The 23414-nt window shown below is 55.1% G+C and overlaps 1 protein-coding gene and 1 non-coding gene across 2 annotated transcripts in view; one reads left to right on the top strand and one right to left on the bottom strand.

The window, feature by feature from the left end:
• Positions 1–23414, top strand: part of LOC120385078 (zinc finger protein 850-like) — a gene marked incomplete at its 5' end in the record, with an annotated part of 387202 nt that overhangs the window by 176155 nt on the left and 187633 nt on the right. The window lies entirely within an intron of this gene.
• On the bottom strand, positions 10915–10987 carry TRNAV-CAC. The gene has a single exon. It is a non-coding gene; the product is annotated as a tRNA-Val (tRNA).

Genomic DNA, 23414 nt, shown 5'->3' on the forward strand with positions numbered 1-23414 from the left:
TCCCTCTATTCTTGTAACCACGCTGCTGTAATTTTCCACCAATGCAGCATAGGGAAGATGCAACCGAACATCTCCCCAATATTCTTAAACACACAAAATAAAATTAAAAACATCCAAAAAACTACTCCAAACTTTATAGCAAAAGACATGCAAAACAAAACAAAAAAAAATAATATATCTCATGCTACAAAACTCACCTATAACCATGCAATTCTCAACATATAACACCACCAACACCAAACAAAACAAACATAAACCAACAAGGGTAAAACAAATAAATGGTATAAATTCTGCAGGATTCCCCCCTTCTCTATAGCACACCAACTTGTGGCAAACTTCTCTTTCTAAATCATCCGTCAGATGTCAGGCGATCAAACTGACACTGAGGGAGCGGGGGGTCCTAAAAAAAAACAAAACACAACATAAACCACATAAAACACAAAAAGCAATTCTGGCCAGAAAACAAACAAACCAACACCACAAAACGAAACATAAAACACATAACATAAATTTGACTCTATAAATAAATGCATGGTATATCAAATGCTATGCAGCTAACATCAATTTTCTTTAATATCTAAAAAACAAAAAACAGGTCTACTCCTACTGGGCAATCAATTATTACTAAAAGCATACAAATACCTCTATAAATCAAGCATACATCAATAAAAGCATTTACATATGCAATGGCTTCCCAGCGTGCTTCTAAATACAAAGCTAGGCACAGCTCAAAATTGCTTACCACATACATGCCTATAAAACCTACTACAAGCTCAAATACATAGCACTATATACATTCTGCCGCTAATGCAACAAAATTATTCATAGCCAAACAATTGTAAACTAATTTCTTTGCCTAAATTCATTTACAAAAACATCAAAAACTTTTCTCTAGCATCTTTACAAAATTCAGCTGCTATTCCCTCTAGCAACCACAAAATTAACTTCTCACTTCTCTAAAAAATCACTAGCTTATTTTCCAACAGCCACTAATTAACTCAAAACACCATTCCAAACATCCTCCTGAAATTGAAATCCCAAGCTTAAACTTAAATCCCTTTCCTATCCACTACACCCTCAAAAAATCCCAAGCTGCATTCCAAGCCTTTATCTGTAGCCTGCCCGCTTGGGCCCGATCCTTTTTTCCTCTCCAAGGTCCCTATCTGTTGCCTGCCTGCTTGGGCCCGATCCTTTTTTCCTCTAACTAAACCGTTCCTTACATGAACACCAACTTATTCCACTATCAATTTAGCTAGGAGGGTGTACTTTAACTAGCCCCCACCCTTCTAGTCTCTACTGCGAGCAATTATCTGTACTTTCCCACCATGGGGGCTACATTCTCATGCATATAACTTTAATTACAACATCTGCATTCAGCCTATTTTAAATATAGGCTACATCTAGTATCAAGCAGTCTACAACAACCAATAATCAGCACATAACACAAAATCTACAAAAATCTAATAAGGCTAACAAAAGCACTTTATATAAAGATGCTTTGGATCACATAAATTCAAAGCCATCCTCCCAAATTACCTAAATTTATGCCTAAATAACCCACAACTCCCCCCTTGAGAATGCTCAACAAACCTTTTGGCTGAGTTTTCTCAAACTTTAAAAACAAAAACAATTAAACTCTAAAAACTGGGGTTAGTAATGGGGTAATATCAGTACAATCCAATTAGGGAGGGCAATATATGCTAAAAAATTTATCCAAAACACAGGGCGCAGCCTGTAAAATAAATCCCAAAATCCAATTAACATCACATTTCTCAGCAGGAGTCCCAAATTTCTTCCTGCCAGTGTACAATTCTTTGTTTCTTCACCAGGGTCAGTTCTCAATGTCTTTTAGTCAGGAATTTCTGGACTTTGGCAATATCAACAACATAAGTGTTTTTCTTCTTTTCCACCACCGTCATGGTTCAACTTTTACGGGGAAATTATCAAAACACACACAAAAAAATTCCAATAACACAATGGAGCTAAAAAAATTAAATAAGCCAATCATCAGTAGGAAAATTCTCCTGATGTGAAGGGTCTTTGCAGTAAGAATCATGGGTCCAGGCAAAGCAAAATTTTATCTCAATTAATAAATCATTCAGGAGGATCAAACAGAAAAATCCTAGCATAGCAAACAAGCAACTATCCTCCAGGGGCCCAGGTTGTGTACATCTTGTTGCTCTTTCAGTCATTCCATCCACCATTGCAGCAGACATCTCTGATACTGACACAATTGCAGGTTCTTCACTCCTACTATGTGCAGCCTCAAATCCCAAATGAGCAGTGGTAATATCTTGGACTAGTTCAGGAAATAATTTTTCAGGCACTGCTTCTAAAGGCTTCAAAGTGTCAGCTGAGGTTCCCATAGGCGTTACAGTTCCTGCAATAATTCAATCGCTGCAGCTGTGACAGGCACAAATGCTTTTTGAGCCTCAGAGCTTTCAATACTAAAAATGGGTGAGCCAGTATCTGCCAGCTGCACAGCTAAAATCTCTTGCTGATTGTCATTTGAACTTGTCGCAGTCAGTAGAAATGTTTGTTTTGCTTCCATAGGCTCCTCTTCGTCTCCCTTTCCACACACAGGCAGTTCTTGAGGACATATGTCGCTCTGTAGAGGGGCCCCATTTACAACTGCCCCTGGGCATTCTGATACTAGGTTAGATGGCTCATCTCCTACATCATTCTGCATGGGGGCCTCAGCTGCAACCGCTTCAGTGTGCTCTGATTCCAAGGTAAACACAGTATCTTCTACCTCTGTCTTCACAGGTGTCTCAGTTACCCCACTCTGCATTGCATCCATAGGGAAGGGGTCTCCAACCGGCAACACAGAAGGCATTCCGGCATTGGGCGGCAGAGCTCAGAAAGGGCCGCCTGCACTTCTGCCTCGGCCGAGAGTTTCTACTATCTCCTTCGCCTTATGCCATACTGGACTCAGGGAGAAGGCCTCCTTATCGCCCTGAGCCACCGACTTCCAAAGCTCAGAGCCTAGTCGCTCCCAAACAGTTTTATCAAATATTGTACTTGATTGAACAGAAAGTCCCCTTCTCCATCCCCACCGCAGCAGATGGGATAACGTATCAGAGGGGAGCTTCTCTCCCTGCCGCTCCGCGATGCGTATCAGATATCCATGCACCGTCCTTTCTTCCGCTGATACAGCGGTTCCCATGGTAGCTGCTCACCTCTGGGCTGGGGTGTGCCTCCTTTCAGACGCCCTGCGGCTTGCCGCCGACACTGAGCTCAGGTGCGCCCCTCTTTTCGGGCGTCCTGCGGCTCCTAGCCACTCGACACTGAGCTCGGGTGCGCCCTTCTTTTCAGACGCCCTGCGGCTGCCGCTCGACACTGAGCTCAGGTGCGCCCTTCTTTTCAGACGCCCTGCGGCTGCCGCTCGACACTGAGACTCAGGTGCGCCCTTCTTTTCGGACGCCCTGCGGCTCCTAGCCGCTCAACACTGAGACTCAGGTGCGCCTCCTTTTCTTCTTTTCAGTTCAGGCCACCAACACTATCCTCATTCAATCACGTCGGGGTCACCATTTGTTGCGTCGCAGGAGAGCATGGACAGAGTCTGACAACCCATGTGATCATAAGCAGAGAGTACTTTATTCATTTCCAGCATGCTCTTATATACAATTATATCAAGCAATCAAGCAGTTGCTAATTGGTTAATAAAATACACACAAGCACAGCTGAAACTTCCTTGGATAATTGCCATTCCATGCAACCTTTTGATTTATTATTCTGTTTACTGCCTACTGGCGGATGAGAGCTAATCAAGGTCAGCTTCTCATCACAGCTCACAGCAAACTAGCCCGTCCTTGAATCCCACAGAGATCCTCCCATGGACAGGTGATAATCATTCCCTTGTCTCTGTTGGGTATTCCATTGATGTAGGTTGGTCCCAGCCTGTCCTTAATGACCCATTCATATCACTCCATAACAGCTACGTGACAAAACACCTCATGTCTCCTGCTTTTTAGAATCATGGCAATACCAACCACAGAGGGAAACTATGATGTGTATTGGCATCATACAAGTATCACCAAAATTCCCACCTCTCTCTCACACACACTGCTCACAGCCCTTGGAGAGAAAGCAACGCACAGGAGCTGGACGTTAGTCCAGTGAACACAGTGGAGGACAAGCTGCAATCCTCAAACCCTGGTGAAAAGGAGAGGCAAGCGCGTGCCCGGGATGGCAAGCCGTGGGGGCCGCCCGGATGGTCTCTGTGAGGGGGGCAGTCAGGCAGCCTTCGGCGACTTGCCTGCGGGAGGGCCGCCGGTCCAGCGGATTCAGCAGCGGGTACGTTATGTGGATTGATCCCTGCCTATGATTTCAGTTATAACTGCCTCTATGAAATCAAGTGTCTGTGTGTTTCACCAGATTTCATCTTCTCCATTAACTTTGCGTAGCCATGTACAAGGGGGAGCTGTACCCCCAACACGTCATCTTATCGGTGTAAAAACTGTACAGGCTACGTCACCACCCTGTGACATCCTCAACAAAGTGCCCATTTGTGCCTGGGTAGGGGCCCTGCTCTGGGAGGGAGGATGCAGCAAGGACTCAGGGTCGGTGGCCGGGGTCTCTGTGCTCAGAGATGGGGAGGTTATGTGGGGAGGGGGGTAATGAGCGGGAGAGGGAGGTCAAGAGTTAAAATAATAATATTTGGGGAAAACATGTATAGAAGTGAAACAGAACAGAAATAAAACTGGAGTGTGGGTTCTAAAGCAACAAGGCTTGGGTAGGGATTCGAGGTTAAAGCTCTGGGATCCCCCAGCGCTCTAGATCCCCAAACCTCTCCTCCCTCCCACTGACCCACCCAGCCCACTTCCTGGGTGCCCTTCCTCCACACAACCCACCCCTTAAAACCAATAATCTCAACCCGCAACACCTCCCGGCACCTTGGGAGCTTCTTGTGTTCCCTCCTCGTCTCTCACAACCTCCTCCGTCCCTGCTGCTTCTTAGCTCTAACCCTGCACATGCCCTCCCCATGTCCTGGCACCCCAGAATTAGCTACTCCTCCCCTCCCATGGCTCTCTTATCCCTTCACCCATGGGGTCATGAATGGCAACATTATACACTCTTCTGTCAAACCAGGAGCTCATCTGACTGTCACACAAGCCACGCATCGGTCACACACCTCTTTACTCAATTTAGAATTCTACAGGAGGTATATTTTCCTCTTAAAATGAGGAAAAGGCATGAAAGCGACAGTTATTAATGTAGCCAATAAGGACACATTAAATGCAATTTCAAAATGACTGATGACAAATGTCTAAAAATTATTCTAGTGGGTGGGAGATGAGGCAAAAAAGTGGGGGCAAGGAAACTTGTCAAAACTTGTATGAATAAAGGTATAAAGTTATTACTGCTCAGGTTCTTTAGAGACCCCACAGCTTGTAATGACCAAGGTAACAGAACTCCTTACCCAGGGAGGTCACGTTCTCATAGTTCTCCTGCATGACATCCCAGTAGAGGGCTCTCTGAGTGGGGTCCAGCAGAGCCCCCTCTCCCTGGTGAAATGCACAGCCACCTCCTCGAAGGTCACCGGCCCCTGAAAGAGCAAGAGTCCAACACTCAGGACCTGCTGCCCCACTCACAGCCCCACACTCATGGGGGAGAGGAGCCAATCAAATGGGAGCTCTGGGTGGCTCACAGTCAGAGTCCCACCTCCACACCACTCAGAGCAGCCAGGAAACACCAGGGGAGGGGACGAAGCGAGAGCCCCTTGTCTCTCCCAGCAGATCCATCCCCCCCCTACTAGCCACAGACGGGCACAGGAGATGGAGGCCCTGGCAGGTGCAGGGAGAGCTCGCTGGCAGGGAGCCCAGCGCTGTTCCCATTGTGAAGAGCTGGACGGGGCCAGACTCAGTGGGGGGCAGACGACATGACGGTCCAGGGGGGCCTTGCTGAGGGGGTTCCTCCAGCAGGGGTGTCCTGTCCCTCCTCCCCCCACTTCTCTTCAGCTGTCTGCCCCTGCAGCTCTTCCTGCAGCCCTGCCCCCCCCACTTGGAGCTGCCCCCGGCCAAGCTGCTCCCAGGAGCCTCCTGTGCTGTGCAGGGGGGAGGGGGGGTTGCTGATGTCGGGGAGGCCCCACCCTCCTGCCTCTGTGCCCAGTCTCTGCTGAGCTCCCCCAGCCAGCACCTACTAACCCCCACCCACGCTGAGGGGAGTGACACAGGACAGCAAATTCCCACCTATCCAAGGACAAATTGGTGCAGATAAACAGGCTGGGTTCACATCCCAAAGCTGAGGAGAATTTAAGAATTACAGAGAAAATAGGGCAAAATAAGAGACTAGAGAGTCAATAATTTTAGGGAAAACGAGGGAATCTCCTTGGATTTTCTAGCCATATGTGGGGAGGGGAGAGAGAAGGGGAAGAACCAGAGAGAATTCTTCTCAGGTTATGAGACGGAAAGAAATGGCACAAACAGGGAAAGGATGCAAGTGGCTCCCCCCCCGTGGCCATAGGCGTGTGCAGCACATTTCATTAGGGTGTGCACCCAGGGAGCCCCCCCTAGCCCCACCCCATCCACTGCCTCCCACTTCCTGCCCCCCTCAGAACCCCCAACCCCCCCTGCTCCTTGTCCCCTGACTGCCCCTCCTGAACCCCACTGTAACTGCCTCCCTAGGACCCTACCTGTCGTCCTGACCCTTATCCACACCCCCACCCCCAGACAGACCCCCGGGACTCCCACGCCCCATCCAACTGCTCCTCGCCCCTTACAGGACCCCCAGAACTCCCGACCCATCCAACTCCCTCTGCTGCCTGCCTGCCCTGACCCCGCTCCACCCCCACCCCCCGAACCCTCAACCCATCCAACCCCCCTGCTCCTTGTTCCCTGACCGCCCCCTCCACAGGCCTCCCCAACCGCTAATCACCTCCCCCCCCAACTATCCCACCCCCCGCCCCACCTCCTGGCAGCTCTGTCTAGTGGCTGCTCCCACCCACACACTCAAAGTGGCAGAGGAGGTTCCCTCTCCTTCAGGGGGAAGGTTGCCTAGTGGTTAGGCCACAGGACTCAGGCTCAGGTGTTCTGGGTTTGAGTCTCTGCTCTGCCACAGACTCCCTGTTTAGCCTTGGGAAAGTCACTTCACCTCGTTGTGCCCTAGATCCCATCTGCCCAATGGGGCCAACACTGACCTGCCTCCTGGGCTAAATCCATCCATGGCTGGGTGATGGGGGGGAATGGAGATACCAACATGGGGAAATTTGGGCTGAATTTCTGCACAGCCGGAGAGCGGGAGCCAGCTCCACAGGGGGGATGGGAGCGAGAGGGGCTCAGGCCAGCTCCACACAGAGGGGGGTCAGGGCTTGGGCCCTGCAACTTTTGCCACTAAGGTGGCTGGGGCTCCCGAGCCGGGGACTTCAGCCCCACATCTTCTGCCAGGGTCCGGGGTTCTCCTCCCTGCCCCAGGGTGGCTCCTCTCCCACTCCATCCCCCGCCCAGGGCAGCTCCTGCTGGGGTCTGGGCTTCTCCTCCCCCCACCCTCCCCCTGCCCCAGCCCAACTGGGCTCCCCGGGGCACCCGCTGCGGTTGTGGCCGGAGCCGAGCCTGGCGGGCCGGGAGCAGCGATTCACACGGGGGCCCAGGCAGAGACACCAGCCCGAGCGGGCAGGGCAGCCCCAGGGGAGCGGGCGGGGGGGTCTGCTGCTGCTGGGCCCCCCCACCGACCCCTGGGGCTGTTTCGGGGGGTCTCACTCACTCCCCCAGGAGCGGGGGGGGAGCAGCAGAGTGGAGCCTGCCCAGCAAACAGCTGATCGCAGCTGCGCCCAGGCCGCCCCTGGGGAAAAGCTCAGCGGAGGAGGCTCCACAAGCTGCCGGCAGCGGGTCATTCCCGGGGGGGCCGAGCACCCGCCTGCAGCCGCCGCAGCCACCCCCCTCCCCGGAGGCCCCCACGGGGAGCAGCCTCCCAGCCGGGGCTCAGGGCATTGGGGTGCCGGGCTCCCTGCGCACGCCTGGGCCCGGGACACTCACACACACACTCTGCCCCGGGGCCCCCTGGTGCCCAGAGACCGAGCAACCCCGCCTGCCCCCGCCCTTCCCCGCCTGCAGCTCCGGCCTCTCCCGCCCCGCCAGCCAGCCGCACCCCGGGAGCACCGGGCCCCAGGCTCTGTCCCCACCTGGAGCCCAGCGGGGCCGGGGCAGCTCCTGCTGCAGCTGAGAACAGCGGCTCCGCTCCGGCCCGGGCGGCTCCAGCGCTGCTGGCAGCACGTGGCCACCAGGAGCAGCTGCTGAGCCCGGGCTCCTGCGTCACAATGTGCCAGAGCCCCGCCCCAGGAGCTGCCCTGCCCCGGACTGTGTCAGAGCCCCGCCCCAGGAGCTGCCCTGCCCCGGGCTGTGCCACAGCCCCGCCCCAGGAGCTACCCCGCCCCGGGCTGTGCCACAGCCCCGCCCCAGGAGCTGCCCCGCCCCGGGCTGTGCCAGAGGCCCCCAGGAGCTGCCCTGCCCCGGGCTGTGCCAGAGCCCCCAGGAGCTGCCCCGCCCTGGGCTGTGCCAGAGCCCCGCCCCAGGAGCTGCCCCGCCTCGGACTGTGCCAGAGCCCCGCCCCTAGGAGCTGCCCGCCCCCCGGCCTGAGCTAAAGCCCCGCCCCAGGAGCTGCCCTGCCCCTGGCTGTGCCAGAGCCCCCAGGAGCTGCCCCATCCCCTGGCTGTGCCAGAGCCCCGCCCCCAGGAGCTGCCCTGCCCCGGGCTGTGCCAGAGTCCTGCCCCAGGAGCTGCCCTGCCCCAGGCTGTGCCAGAGCCCCGCCCCAGGAGCTGCCCTGCCCCGGGCTGTGCCAGAGCCCCGCCTCCAGGAGCTGCCCTGCCCCGGACTGTGCCAGAGCCCCGCCCCAGGAGATGCCCCGCCCCTGGGCTGTGCCAGAGCCCCGCCCCCAGGAGCTGCCCTGCCCCGGGCTGTGCCAGAGCTCCGCCCCAGGAGCTGCCCTGCCCCGGGCTGTGCCAGAGCCCCGCCCCCAGGAGCTGCCCCGCCCCCGGGCTGTGCCAGAGCCCCGCCCCCAGGAGCTGCCCCGCCCCTGGGCTGTGCCACAGCCCCGCCCCCAGGAGCTACCCCGCCCCCGGGCTGTGCCAGAGCCCCGCCCCCAGGAGCTGCCTCCCCCTGGGATTTGTTCTCCTGTTTCCTTCTTCCCAGCACCTGCCGCTCCCTTCCTGTGTCTGCAAACACCCCCCCGGGAGGGCTGCAGCGCTCGCTGGGTCTGTCTCCAGTGGCTGAAGTTGCCTCCATCTCTAATCACCTGGGGTGGAGGGAACGAAGGGAGGAGATGGGCCCAGGGTGTGAAAGCAGAATTAGGGGGCAGGGAAAGAAGGACTGTTTGGAAAGGTGGAAAGGAAAGGCTCCTGGGTGATCCAGATGGAGTCAGAAGCAGTTGGGCAGCAGAGGCTCAGATAAATGGAGGGGAACCCCCGGGGTGTCCCAGTGTTGGCCAGGGTGTGTACAGCACCTAGCACAATATGGGGTCCCGATCTCATTCATGGTCTGTGCAGCACCTGGGAGCCCTGATGTCTCTTTCCTCATCACAGGCACTGGGAATGGAGTGAGGGAAACCTCAGCACCTGAAGGGTTAATGCAGCCCTGTGTGCAACCCCTGCTAGGGTGACCAGACAGCAAATGTGAAAAATCGGGACAGGGAGTGGGGGTAATAGGAGCCTATATAAAAAGGCCCCAAAATTGGGACATCCGGTCACGCTAGTCCCTGCTGCGCTCACGAGGGGTTGGCTTAGAGAGTTGTAGTAATAACAGCAGCAAAGAGTCCTGTGGCACCTTATAGACTAACAGACGTATTGGAGCAGGAGCTTTCGTGGGTGAATCCCCACTTCATCAGATGCACCAATAGTCCCATATGGTCTAGTGGTCAGGATTCCTGGTTTTCATCTATGGGACCTGGGTTCAACTTCTGGTGTGGGAACAGTGCAGAGCTTTTGCCCAGAGTGGAGACAGGAAATGAAAGAAACAGGAAGGGATCCTGCCAGCAGGGGAGTTAGACAGCGTGGGGAGGGGATCCCAGAAGTGCGGGTGGGGGGCAGAGGTCTGAGCGGAGACCAGGGAAGGATCCCAGCAGTGTGGGAAGTTGAGAGCACAGGCCTGGCATGGGGACCTGGAAGAGTGAATGTGTCCCTCTAAACCCATCAACTGCAGACTAGGCAGGACTGGAAGAATTACATATTTGTTGGTAATTGTCAATTTCTGTGTAAACGCACAACCCAATGGCAAAATATTTCCATCCATAATTATCAAAATTGGCAGATGGGCAAAGTAAGAAACATGCTGCTTGAGAACTTACCCTGTTGTAGGAGCAGCAGTGATCTGTGTGCTCCATATAACCTGTATGCCCAAAAGGTCTGTTACACTCCCCCCACCCCCCGCCCCATCTCCTCTCCCTCTCTGAATGCCTGTGAAGTGGCTTTCCCCCTCCCTCCCCTCCTCCTGCAATGCTTGTGGGATGAATGAGCTGGTTGAACAGCTGGTTGAAGATCAGAAGAGCTCCTAGATAGACAAGGTGTCTGGGACTCTCATTAGGCAGCATTGTGAAAGCACAGCTGAGCACAGGGCCCCTTCCCCTTTTAAAGACCTGAACCTCATGGCCTGCGACTAGAGATGACTTGGCTGCATCCGGTGGGTCACACTCCACCTCAGCCAGTGTCCATGCAGGGTCCATGCTCTGGGTGTGTGAGTGCTGCCTAATGAGAGTCCAGACATCTTGGTACCTGGAAGCTCTTCTGATCTTCAGCCAGCCCCTTCATCCCACAAGCATTGCAGGAGGGAGGGGGAGGGGGAAAGCCACTTCACAGGCATTCAGAGAGGGAGAGGAGACAAAAGCGAGGGGGAGGGGAAGTATAACAGACCTTTTGAGCATAGAAATCACTGCTGTTCCTACAACAGCAGGGACAGGCCACTAGGAGCTGAGAAAAGGAAGCAAGCCTGTTTCTGCCTGGCTTTGAACCAGGGACCTTTTGCGTGTGAGGCAAACGTGATAACCACTACACTACAGAAACTCTGTTACAGGGCTGTGCCCTTCCCTTCATAAGAACATAAGAATGGCCATACTGGGTCAGACCAAAGGTCCATCCAACCCCATATCCTATCTGCCAACAATAACCAATGCCAGGTGCCCAAGAGGGAGTGAACCTAACCGGAAATGATCAAGTGATCTCTCTCCTGCCATCCATCTCCACTCTCTGACAAACAGAGGCTAGGGACACCATTCCTTACCCATCCTGGCTAATATCCATTGATGGACTTAACCTCCATTAATTTATCTGCAAAAAGAACAAAGAGAACATGTGGCACTGCTCCCGACCCGCAGCCCCCTGGGTTCCCCCCAGCTCTACCGGTGCCCCTCACTCCCAACCCGCAGCCCCTGCCATCCCAGTCCTGAACTCCAGACTCACAGCTCTGCTGGTGCCCCTCACTCCTGATCCGCAGCCCCTGCTATCCAGTGCTGACCTCTAGATTCACAGCTCAGCTGGTGCCCCTCACTCCTGACCTTGCAGTCCCCCATTTGTGTGACAGAGTAATAAAGAATGCAGGAATTTGAAACAACACTGACTTTATTGCCTCTGCAAGTAGAGCTCAAAGGAGGGAGGGGAGGGCAGCCTCCAGCTGCTATGATATTGCAGGCAGGACTGACTCTCCATTAGACAAAGCTTAAAGAAGAGAATGACCTGGGAGTCATTCCCATTTTTGCCCAGGCGCCCCTGGGCGACCTCACCGAGGCCAGCCAGGAGCACTCACGGGATGACGATGACTGATACCAGTCCTACTGTACCGTCTGCTGTCTGGAAGGGAAGGGAAGGGAAGGGGATGCTGCTGTGTAGCGCTGCAGCACCGCGTCTGACAGCAGCATCCAGTAGACATACGGTGACATTGAAAAAAGGCGAGAAATGATTTTTTCCCCTTTGCTTTCACAGGACGGGGGAGGGGGGGAAACGACATATACCCTGAACCACCCGCAACAATGTTTTTGACCCTTCAGGCTTTGGGAACTCAGCCAAGAATTCAAATGGTTTTCGGAGAGTGCGGGAACTGTGGGATAGCTACAGTCATCAGTCGCCCCTCCCTCCGTGAGCGTCCATTTCATTCTTTGGCTTTCTGGTACGCTTGTCTCAGCTCCTTAAGTTTCAGCACTGTGTTGAGTCCCTGCTGTGGCCTCTGTCTATCATGGCCTTGGAGATTTTTTCAAATGCTTTGGCATTTTGTCTTTTGGAACGGAGTTCTGATAGAACAGATTCATCTCCCCATAGAGAGATCAGCTTCAGTATCTCCCGTACGGTCCATGCTGGAGCTCTTTTTGGATTCTGGGACTGCATGGTCACCTGTGCTGATCGGCGCGCCATGCTGGGCAAACAGGAAATGAAATTCAAAAGTTCATGGGGCTTTTCCTGTCAACCTGGCCAGTGCATCCCAGTTCAGATTGCTGTCCAGAGCGGTCACAATGGTGCACTGTGGGATAGCGCCCGGAGGCCAATACCATCGAATTGCGGCCACACTAACCCTAATCAGACATGGCAATGCCGATTTCAGCGCTACTCCCCTCGTCGGGGAGGAGTACAGATACCGGTATTAAGAGCCCTTTATATTGATATAAAGGGCTTCGCTGTGTGGACGGGTGCAGAGTTAATGCGATTTAAGGCTGCTCAATTCGATATAAACTCGTAGTGTTGAGCACAGGGCCGGCTTTAGGCCGATTTGCCCGATTCCCCCGAATTGGGCCCCGCGCCTGAGAGGGCCCCGCGCCGGCAGCGTCTCCAGGAAGCAGCAGCTGTTGTTGCTAGGCAACGAGAGACCCTGGCCGGCTGAGGGCTGAGGCAGAGGCAGCCGCCTGGGTGTTGCAGGTCAGGAGGGGGGGAGGGGGAGGGGAGGAGGCACATGTGCTTTGCAGCCCTCCTTCCCCTCCCCCACCCCCAGCACTCACCTGGAGGAGACGCCGAGGGAGCTTCCGGCCCGGTGGGAGACAGGAATCTCTGCCGTGCACCTCACTCACCTGAGCAGCTGCTGGGGCTTCCAGCCGTGAGTGTTTGACCCTGTGATTCCCGGGAGGGTTGTAATATTGGGCTGGTGTTGTGGTTTTCGTGGTGTTGCTGTTTGAGGGTGAGTTGGTGCCTGCCTGTGTCTGGTTCAAAACTAAAGCCGGGATCCTGTAACCCAGGAAAAAAGCCCCGAGCCGGTACTTAGTGCTGTGAACTCCAGGTGAGAGAGAGGGAGGTTTGAGGAGGAAACCAAATACATCAAGAGGGGAGAATGCGAAAGGTCTGCAACAGGGCAGGCTGAGACTTCTCTCCCCCGCGCCCCCCTCCGGCAAGAGGGGAAACTGAGGCACGGAGTGATCTGATTCCCCTCTCCAAATTATTTTGCACAGGAAGAGGACTGGGGCTTCTATCCAGACCAGTTCCCTTCCCATCAACTCTGCTTTCCCTGCTGCAAGACCGCTGTAGGGGCTGAAGATTTCCATAAAACTATGGCTCCTTCGTTTGCCCTACATCAATAAATTAGACCATCTTGGGGGGGGGCTATCTCCCCCCAAAGCTGTGTGGATATTAAGGTTTTTTTGAGGGGGGGCATGATAATATTCCAGACCAATCAAATGCCCAGCTCAGCTTTCTAGCCATCCAGCAGCTCTAGGCAGGGAAGGAAGGTGCTCTTGGTGCAAACAGGGGTGAATTTAGCAGGGAGAGTCCGGTTGAAATCCCGCCTGATGCAGCCATACAGAATCGCTGGAAGTGCTGGGAGAGGCCAGGAGTGGAAACAGGTGGCCTGGGGGTGGGGGGACATTTGCCCTCAGTCTTGGGCTCTGGGATGGACTAGGCTGGGTGGTGGGTTCAGTCTAGTCTTCCAGCCTGTTGCTCTCACTGGGGTTTGTGGTTTTCATCTGGCTCCACCGAAAAGATCAAGCAAGCCCAGTAGAAAAGGGGGGTGAGAGAGGGGAAAGGGTGTGTAATGGGTTAAAGTGACCCATCAACGAAAGAGTAAAACCAGAGTTTGACTGGGTTTCCCCCCAGCCACCACTCCTGCAAACACTGGGCAAGGGGCAGCCCCATTCCCCACCAAGGCTATGGTGAGGGGCAGCAAAGGAGAAAGCAAGCCACATGTGATGGCAGTCCCCTCCCAGCATCCACCACCCCCTCTCCGGCCCCCAAAATCTATCCCAGAGCCTGCACCCAGCCCTCTGCACTCCCTCCCAGAGCCTGCACCCCTCCACCCTTCCTGCACCCCACCTGTGCCCCAGCCCAGAGCCTGCACCCAGCACCCAAACTCCGTCCCACTCAGCCTGGGCAAAGCTCTCCTCCGTCTGGCTCCCAGCCCCTCTCCAAGGGTTGCAGGTGTCTGGAGGTGCTGCCTTCCAAACCTTCCTCAGTCCCACCTCATCCATTCAACAGGGCAACTGATTACAAAGTGGGGGGAAGATCTTATTCTACTCCAAGCAAAAAGACATTTTTCTTTTACCTTAATTACACTACCTTTAGGGCCTGCTATAACATATTACCAAGGTTCAATACAAAGTCATATAAAAGTTATACAAAAATGCATAATGCAGAGATTTATCTACAACTGCATTGATGGACTGCAATGTGCAGTAATATAGTGACCCCTGGGTCTTTGAATGAGGCGTTATACTTGGAGGGAAGGATGAGGGGGTGAGTGGGCAAAGAGTCGAGCAGTGAGCCAGCAGGAGTTCTAGGGGCGGGCATGGGGGTTTCTGGCAGGGGAGGGAGAAGGTGAAAGGAGGCGAGTGGTGGGGGGGGACTGACTAGGAGGGATGCAGCAAGCCAGCGGGGGCGCTAGGGGGTGAAGAAGGATGTGATGGTGGGGCTGAGCAGGGAGGGGGCAGGTCCTATTTTACTGCTGTGATCTGGTCACCCCATGTGTGCTGTTTCTTCCTCCCCCCGCCCCTGAACCTTGTTTCAATGGGGCGGAGCTGGGGAAGGAGGGTTTGTTTCCACAGGGCTGGGTGGCGCTGGAGGGGGGGGAAGGATGGGGGCAATTTTATATTAATAAGGAAATATTTTATAAATTTTAATAAAATAGTGAAGAAAATCAGTTGTACAACTATCAAAACAAATTATTTTCCTGATATGAAAGTGCAAATCAGCTAATTAATATATGATGCAATGTATGTAATAGATAATTTTGTTATTATTTATATAGTCATGGAAAGTAAATAATACATGGAAGACATGAAAGGGTTTTTTTTAAGTGTTTTTTTGTTTTAGTCATCCCTGCCGGGGCCCCATCAAAACTGTTCGAATTGGGCCCCGCACTTCCTGAAGCCGCCCTGGCAATGAGGCTAATCATCTAGTGGAACAAGCTCCGCGAGGGACGTGGTTAAGTCCCCATCACTGCCCTGTGTAAATGAAGACCGCAGCTCTTGCTGCAAGACACGTGGTGTGTGGGTGTCCCTGTTCCCCTTCAGAACCTCTGGTACATGGTGCTTTCCTGCTCCCAGTTCAAGATCCCCATCATGTGGGTGCTCCCATCCAGGATCTCTGGTGGGTGTCTCTGTCCCCCACCCCATGAACTACCTCCCGTGTGTGGTTTCCCCTGCCTGCCCCCATCCAGGATCTGTGGGTGTCTCTGTTCCCCTTCTCAAGATCCGTGTTGCTTGGGTGCGTCCCTCCCCCCAAGTCAGAATCCCCAGCGTGTGGTGCTCCCATCCCCTGCAGGCTCTGCGGGGTGTCTGTATAAAAAGAGACCGTGTCTCACCCAGGCTACACTGCAGGGGCTATTCACAGGCGCAATCCCACTACTGATCAGCACAGGAGTTTTCACCTGCTCTGTTTCCAACCTGGGTTGGTTCACCTCTCCTTAGGCAACCTGGGGACCCCAAGCTTCCCCGGGATCACCATATTGATGCCAAGCTTAGTGCGGACACCCGATCGGCACAGCCCCCCTGCAGCCCCGAACTCCTGAGCTTAAGCGATACACTGGCCTCAGCCTCCCCAGGCGCTGGGATCACAGGCACCAGCCATGGAGCCCAGCTGCTTTTATTGCTTGGCAGCTGGAGCTTTAAACTCTGCTTGTGAGCTCTGTGCCTGGGCCAGACGGGGACAGCCTGGAACTGGGAAATGCTCCTGCTTCCCCCGCCCCCATCTCATGTCGAGCTGCAGGCGCCGCTGTCCTCCCAGGTAAGATCCCGGATGTTTCAGTGCCCCCTTCCCCCGCCCAGGTGTCCGGGTACCTCTGCCCCCCATACAGAATCCTGGCTGTGTGGGTGTCCGTCCCTCTGCAGAGGATCCCGCAGTGTGGATGCCCTTGTCCCCACCCACAAGATCCTGGGTGTGTGGGTGCCACTCTCCCCCCCGTAGATCTCTGGTGGGTGGGTGGGTGCCCCTGTTCGCCCTTACAGCAACCCTGGTGCACGGGGGCCTCCCTCCGCCCCAGCTCAGGGTCCCCAGGGTGTGAGTGCTCCCATCCCCCGATACAGGCTGGGGGGGGCGGTAACTGGCTCTCCCTGTCCTGCCCAGGCGGTGCTACAGCAGCTGTTCACAGGGGCAGCAACCCCACTGTCACCCTGCAGCTTTAACCTGCTCCAGGGGTGACCTGCTTCACCCTCCTGTGGGAGCCCGGGGACCCCGAACTGCCCAGAATCACCTGATTGATGCCGAGCTTAGCACAGACACCGGCTCAGCCTGGCAGGGAGCTGCTCTGAGCCCTGACAATCAGCTTCCCTCCGCCTCCTGCTGCACAGCGAGGATCCCACGCGAGAGGCTTTATGCCCAGTTTGTTCAGGAGCGTCCCAGGCTCCAGCTGTAAACTCTGCTGGTCAGTTCTAGTCTTTGGCCACACGGGGGCGGCACTAACGGTCCCATCTAAACGCTGTTTGCGTTCGGCCCATCGGATCACGGATTGTAACCCGCGGGCAGATCTCTGAGCGCAGCCAAATCCCTCGCCAAACTGAACATTGAAGCAGCAGCTCCCGTTGGAAAGATCAGGATTTTTGCCTTTAAAAACAAGGGAAATGTCTCCAGCGAGAGACTGAAGAAGCTCAATTGATTTCATTGACTCCATGAATGTTCCTCTGTGTCCCCCTAGGAGTCATGCCCCACATTTTGGGAACCACTGAACTCTACTCACTAATCAGCGGCTAGTGATGCCAAAACCCAGGGAAAGGGAGAACAAGTGCAGGGCCCCCAGCGCTGGAGCCATGTGAGGGGCTGCAGGAGAGGGGCAATGGCTGGTGGCACAGGGAGTTAAGGGCAAAGGGGGCACAGGAGGGGCAGGAGTTAGGGGTGAAGGAGGTACAAGGTTTGGGAGCGCAGGAGCTAGCAGTAAAGGGGGAGTGGGGATCGCCCAGGGGCAATGGGGAAGTGCCAAAGTACAAGCTTTGCCCAGGGCACCATTTTCCCTAATGCTGGTTTGAGCAAACAATTGGAAATGACCCTTCAGTGAGACCAGAACCATCGTGTAGAAAAGCCCCTTTGTTAAGTGGTGGTGGCTGAGGGCTTAGGGAGATGGGATTAGAAAACAACAGCCACTTGTCTGTGGAGGTTTGATTCTTGCCTGTTAAGCAAGGCTGGTGTGTGGTGTCTCCATGGCTGTACTTTCAGTGTCTGATCTGCCACAGGGAGCCAAGTCTAGACATACTCAGGGGCTCTGCGCCAGGGTTTCTCAAACTTCCTTTCACTACAACCCCTTTTTGCCAAAAAAAAACCAAAAAACTTACTACATGACCCTAGAAAGACACACCAAGCCCCTCTACACTGAGCACAGGCAGAGGAGACAAAGCCTGAGCCCTGCCCCAGTTAGGAGAGGGTAAAACCAGAGCTTGAGGGATTCAGCCCTGGCTGGTGGGGCTCAGACTTTTGGTTTCAGCCCCAGGCACCAACAAGTCTAATGCCAGCCCTGGCGACCCCATTAAAACAGGGTTATGACCCACTTTGGGGACCTGACTCACAGTTTGAGAACCACTGCTCTATGCTGATGGGAGAGAGTTTTCCTGGGGGTGTAGTTAATCCACTTCCCAAGAGGTGGAAGCTCTGTCAGTGGGAGAAGCTATATAGGTGGGTGCGCAAGCTGTGGTGTTTACCACATTTAAGAAGTTTAATCAAACCCCATTTTTAAAACCACCTGTGGTCTGGGAATGGCAAAGGACCTCGATGAAGCAGGGTTTGTCCTTCAAAGTCCTGGACATCACAGTTCCATACTCTTAGCGTCATGGGGTTATTATTCAGTGTTAGAGTGCTTGACTGCAGTTTAAGTAGTCCTCAGTTCAAACCCCCGTGTTCCTTTATAACCCTCTTTCTTTTTTTTAAAAAAGTTAAACATTTTCATTTCCATTCTCCATTATGTTCAGGGGCTCCTCTATACAGGAGTGCTTGATATCAATCTAAACACTCAACATTTCGCTGTCCAAATGCATAAAAACCTAGCGAAGCTGTCCATCAGCTGAAATCAGATCCAATCCTCTAAGTGTCTAGTTTATGTTTTCATCAGTTAAACAAAGGTATCATAGGAATGTACATTTGCAGATCCCTCTTCTCCAGGAGCTATGTTGTGCAGAAGAACAAGAACCACATCCAGCTGCAGTTCAGGAATCTGATGACCAAAGAGCCACGAAGTGTTCTGAGGGCTGGAGAAAAATGCCTTCTAGTGAGCTATTGAACAAGCTCAACCTCTTTAGCTTATCAAAAGAAGATTGAAAGGTGACTTCATTGAAGTGTTGAAGGGCCTTAATGGAGACAAAAGATTGGGTATTAAAGGGCTTTTTAATTGAGCAGAGAAAGGCATAACAAGACCCAGTAGCTGGAAGGTGAAAAGAGACAAATTCATATTAGAAATAAGACACAAATATTCAACAGCGAGGATGATTCACCACAGGAACAAGCTACCAAGGAAAGTGGTGGATTTGCCATCTCCTGATGTCATATAATGGAGACTAGATGCCTTTCTGGAATGTGTTTGCCCCAAAAGTAGCTCTGGTGTCATACAGGAGGCCTGTGATATGTGATATGCAGGGGGTCAGATTAGATGCTCTAATGGTCTCTTCTGGCCATAAAGTCGACTAATTTCTGAAAAACTGAGTGTAGCATTGGGAGCGGCGTCTGATGTTTTCCTGTCTAGCCAGCTTGCTTCCTAGAACGAACGCTCCTTGAGTGGGGTGATCCACATGGAGTAACTCAAACCTCCAAAGTGCCTGGGCAGGGGCAGGACATTAGCACAGCAAGGGAGGGGTGTGGCAGTGACATCACAAAGGCCTTTTGCAGGACCTCAGACTATTGGTCAAAGGTGGTGGGGAGGTGGTGACCTCACAGAGAGATGCTGACATCAGGCAGGCAGGACAGGGGCAAGGGGCCAGGGAAACCTCAGAGACCCCTGTGGCTTTGCTTCAGCAAGTCTCCTTCTCCAGATCTCTCTTTGAGGACTGAGGGCACGTTTACACTTACCTGCTGGGTCGACGCGGCAAGTTCGACTGCTCGGAGTTCGAACTATCGCGTCTGATCTAGACGCGATAGTTCGAACCCCGGAAGCGCTAGTTCGAACTCCGGTACTCCACCGCGGCAGGAGGAGTTGCCGGAGTCGACCTTGGAGCCGCGGAGTTCGCTTCCGCGGCGTCTGGACGGGTAAGTGAGTCGAACTAGGGTAGTTCGAATTCAGCTACGTTATTCACGTAGCTGAATTCACGTACCGTAGTTCGACCCCCGACCTTAGTGTAGACCAGGGCTGAGAGAGTATTCGGGTTCACGTACGTGAGCGCCAGGAGGAACCTCTTTCGAGTTTTCTCCTTCCCTTTTCCTGATTTTACTAGAAAACAGCCCTCCCTGTTTAGAAGGTAAGAGTCTCCTCGAGGTTTGAAACCTGTTCAGTCTGATCCATCTGGTGACTATTGAATTCTAGGCATGGAAAAAACGAGCTTAAGGAGGCAGAATTTTATTTTGCACCTGGGATTTTGTCCCTTAGAATCACTGGGGACATTAGGTTTTGTCCTTTTTGTTTCCCCTTTTCCTCCATCCATCCCTTCCTCCTTTCTCTTTGTCTCTTGCTTCTTTTGTCTTTTCACCTGTTCCCCTCCCAACTCCAGGAGCGAGGGGTGTGTGTGTGTGTGAAGAAGTAGGAAGCACAGACTGTCTGTGCGGGGGAGGGGAGAGCCAGAGGTTTAGGTGAGTGTCAGGAATTCAACGGTGAGCTGAGCTTGGCCTGGGGGAGGGGAGGAGACACCTCTGGCCAGGGGAGACAAAGGAAGGAGGCGGAGGAGAGAGGAGGGGCCGGAGAGGACTGGGAGACACAAGTGGGCTGGAGAAGAGAGAGGAGCAGGGAGACCGAGCTCTGATCCCCGGGGGGGGGGGGCTGTGGGGCCCCCCAAGATGGACCGAACCGGGGGGATCTGGTTATCTGTGCCTGCAAGACCTGTGTTGGACTGTGTTCCTGTCGTCTAAATAAACCTTCTGTTTTACTGGATGGCTGAGAGTCCTGGTGAATCGTAGGGAGCACGGGGGTGAAGGCCCTGGGTCCCCCACACTCCGTGACAACTGGTGGCAGCGGTGGGATCGGCGGCACCCCGTGGACGGCGCTTCCTGCAGTAAGTGACTGGGGAGCAGGAAAACGAAGGGGCGATTCACTCCTGGGCGAGTGTGGCCAGAGAGCAGGACTTTGCAGTAACAGGGTCCCCCGGGGGATCACAGCGAGCGAACCCCGGGGCGGAGGAGTCTGCAGCTCGACCCTGGCAGAGAGGGGGTGACCTCAAAGACTGGCACACGAGGGGTCCCCCTAGAACCCGTGGGGAGCGGCGAGCACCCCGGCCTGCGAGTGGCCAGCAGGAAGATGTATTCCCAGAAGCACAAGTGGGAGCTGGTGGAGCTGTGCAAGCAGGGGGGGCTGCGCCATGGGAAGCTCACCAAGGCCCAGCTGATTGCCCGGCTGGAGGAGAGAGATCGCAGGAATGAACCGGTCCCTGTCTCTGAGGGAAGCAGCCGGGCAGATGCAGCGCAGGCACCAGTGTCTGTACCCGCTGGAAGTGGCCAGTCGGCGGATGAGGGCTCCTCGAGACCCCCCACCCCTAGGCCTAGGGGGAGGAGGAGCCCAGCTACGGAGGGCACCGTGACCCCCCCCGGCCAGCAGGGGATCGTCCCGGCGACGCTCGGCCTCCGTGGAACTCAGGCGGCTGGAGTTGGAGAAAGAGATCAAACGGATGGAGATGGAGGAGCTTAAGGAGCTGAGGGCATATGAGGAAAGACAAAGCCAGCGTGAATACGAGGCGAGAGAGAAGGAGAAGCAACAGCAACGTGAATTCGAGGCGAGAGAGAAGGAGAAGCAACGTGAATTCGAAGCGAGAGAGAAGGAGGAGCAGCGCAGACATGAACTGGCCCTGGCCCAGCAGAACAACAGTAAGACCCCGGCTGCGGTGAGTGAGGGGGGGCCCAAGCCTACAAAGAGCTTCGATACGAACTTCCTGGCCCCGCGGAAGGAGGGGGAGGACATAGACACCTTCCTGACGGCCTTTGAGAACGCCTGTGAGCTGCACCAGGTTGACCCCGCAGACAGGATCCGGCGCCTCACCCCCTTACTGGACTCCACCGCCGTGGAGGTGTACAGCCGAATGAGAGGGGAGGAGGCGCGGGACTACAACCTGTTCAAAGAGGCCCTGCTCCGCGAGTTTGGGCTGACCCCGGAGATGTACCGGAAGAGGTTCCGGAGTCAACGTAAGACCCGGGAGGTCACATACCTGCAACTGGTCAACCGGGCGCAGGGGTACGCCCGCAAGTGGACGGCTGGGGCCCAAACCAGAGAGGACCTGCTTGACCTAGTCGTACTGGAGCACCTGTATGCGCAGTGCCCGTCTGACCTGAAGCAGTGGCTGATGGACCGGAAGCCGGAGAACCCGCAGCATGCAGGCCGGCTGGCCGACCAATACATGGACAGTCGGGCGGGGGACGGCAGGGAGGAGTCTCGAAGGAGCAGATCTGCCTCAACGCAGAGAGAGAGTCACCATGGGACCTCCCAGAAGGAGCCGAGGGAGGGCCCCCACCAAAGGGAAGCATCTGGCGTCAGGTCCAGCCGTCCCCCTCGAGGGGACCCACGAGACATGGGCTGCTATCAATGTGGCCAACCGGGCCACGTACGGGGCCAGTGCCCCAAGCTCCGGGACAAACTGAGCAGACCAACCCCACACCGGGTCAACTTGGTAGAGACCCAGCCGGATGAGGGGCAGCGGTCGCACGAAAGGGGGGTGGGCCGCGTACCCCCTGCAAAGGAGGGAGGGGGGCCCCGGGTCGACCCCTCCGAGGGGCTGGATGCTCCCAGCCCTGAGTTTGGGGTTTACAGGGTGGGCACGGGACTACCCCTCCGGAGCGAGTGCCTTGTTCCCCTGGAGGTAGACGGGAAGGAGGTCACTGGGTACTGGGATACGGGCGCAGAGGTGACGCTGGCCCGGCCGCAGGTGGTGGGCTCAGATCGGATGGTGCCCAACACCTACCTGACCCTGAGGGGTGTGATCGGGACCCCATTCAAGGTGCCTGTCGCGAGGGTACACCTAAAGTGGGGGGACAAGGAGGGCCTCAAGGACGTGGGAGTGCACCCACATTTGCCCACGGAGGTGTTAATGGGGGGGGACCTCGAGGACTGGCCAAGTAACACCCAGGGTACCCTGTCCGTGAACCGTAGTCAGGGTCGACGCAGGGCTCTGCACCCTGACCCCGGGGAAAGTACTTTGGCCGAGACACCGGACCCTGACCCGGTAGGGAGGGAACGCCCAGGGACAGGGCTCAGAGAGGCTGTGGCCCCGGACCCAGCCGGTGAGAGAGGACAGATCCCCGCCCCTGCCCCAGCGGCTGAGTACCAGGCCGCGGTGCGGGGAGACCCCTCCTTGTGGAGGATAAGGGACCTGGCCAGCCTCGGGGGGGGACAGACCATGGGACGAGGTGGCCGGAAAAGGTTCCTGTGGGAGAAGGGGTTCCTGTACCGAGAATGGGCTCCCCCAGGGAAGATGGAGTCAGGGGGGATCAGGAGGCAGCTGGTGGTACCCCAGGAGTATCACCGCCAGCTGCTGTGCCAGGCCCATGACATTCCCCCCTCTGGGCACCCGGGAGCCTGGCGTACCCAGCAGCGGCTGCTGCAGAACTATTACTGGCCTGGGGTCTTTGCCCATGTCCGGCAGCACTGCCGCTCCTGTGACGTCTGCCAGAGGGGGAGGAAGGCCTGGGACAGGGGGGAGATGGCTGTAAGGCCCCCGCCCTGAGGAGCCTGTCCGGACGGGGGCCCGGGTCAGAGGGGGGGCTCTGAACCGAGAGAACCCGAATCACAGCCCCCCAGGCTGGAACGTGGGGAGAAGGCCCCAGCCCAGGGTGCACCCCAGCGGTACTGGGGTGGGGAGAGGGCGCGGGCGGCATAAGGTTGTAGGTGGGTCCGAACTTCCCCGGGTCACTGGGCAGTGACCCCGCTCAGTTCAGTCTCGGAGGGGGGAGAGGTGTGAAGAAGTAGGAAGCACAGACT

Source organism: Mauremys reevesii, linkage group 17 (genome assembly GCF_016161935.1).
Source record: "Mauremys reevesii isolate NIE-2019 linkage group 17, ASM1616193v1, whole genome shotgun sequence".
NCBI lineage: Eukaryota > Metazoa > Chordata > Testudines > Geoemydidae > Mauremys > Mauremys reevesii.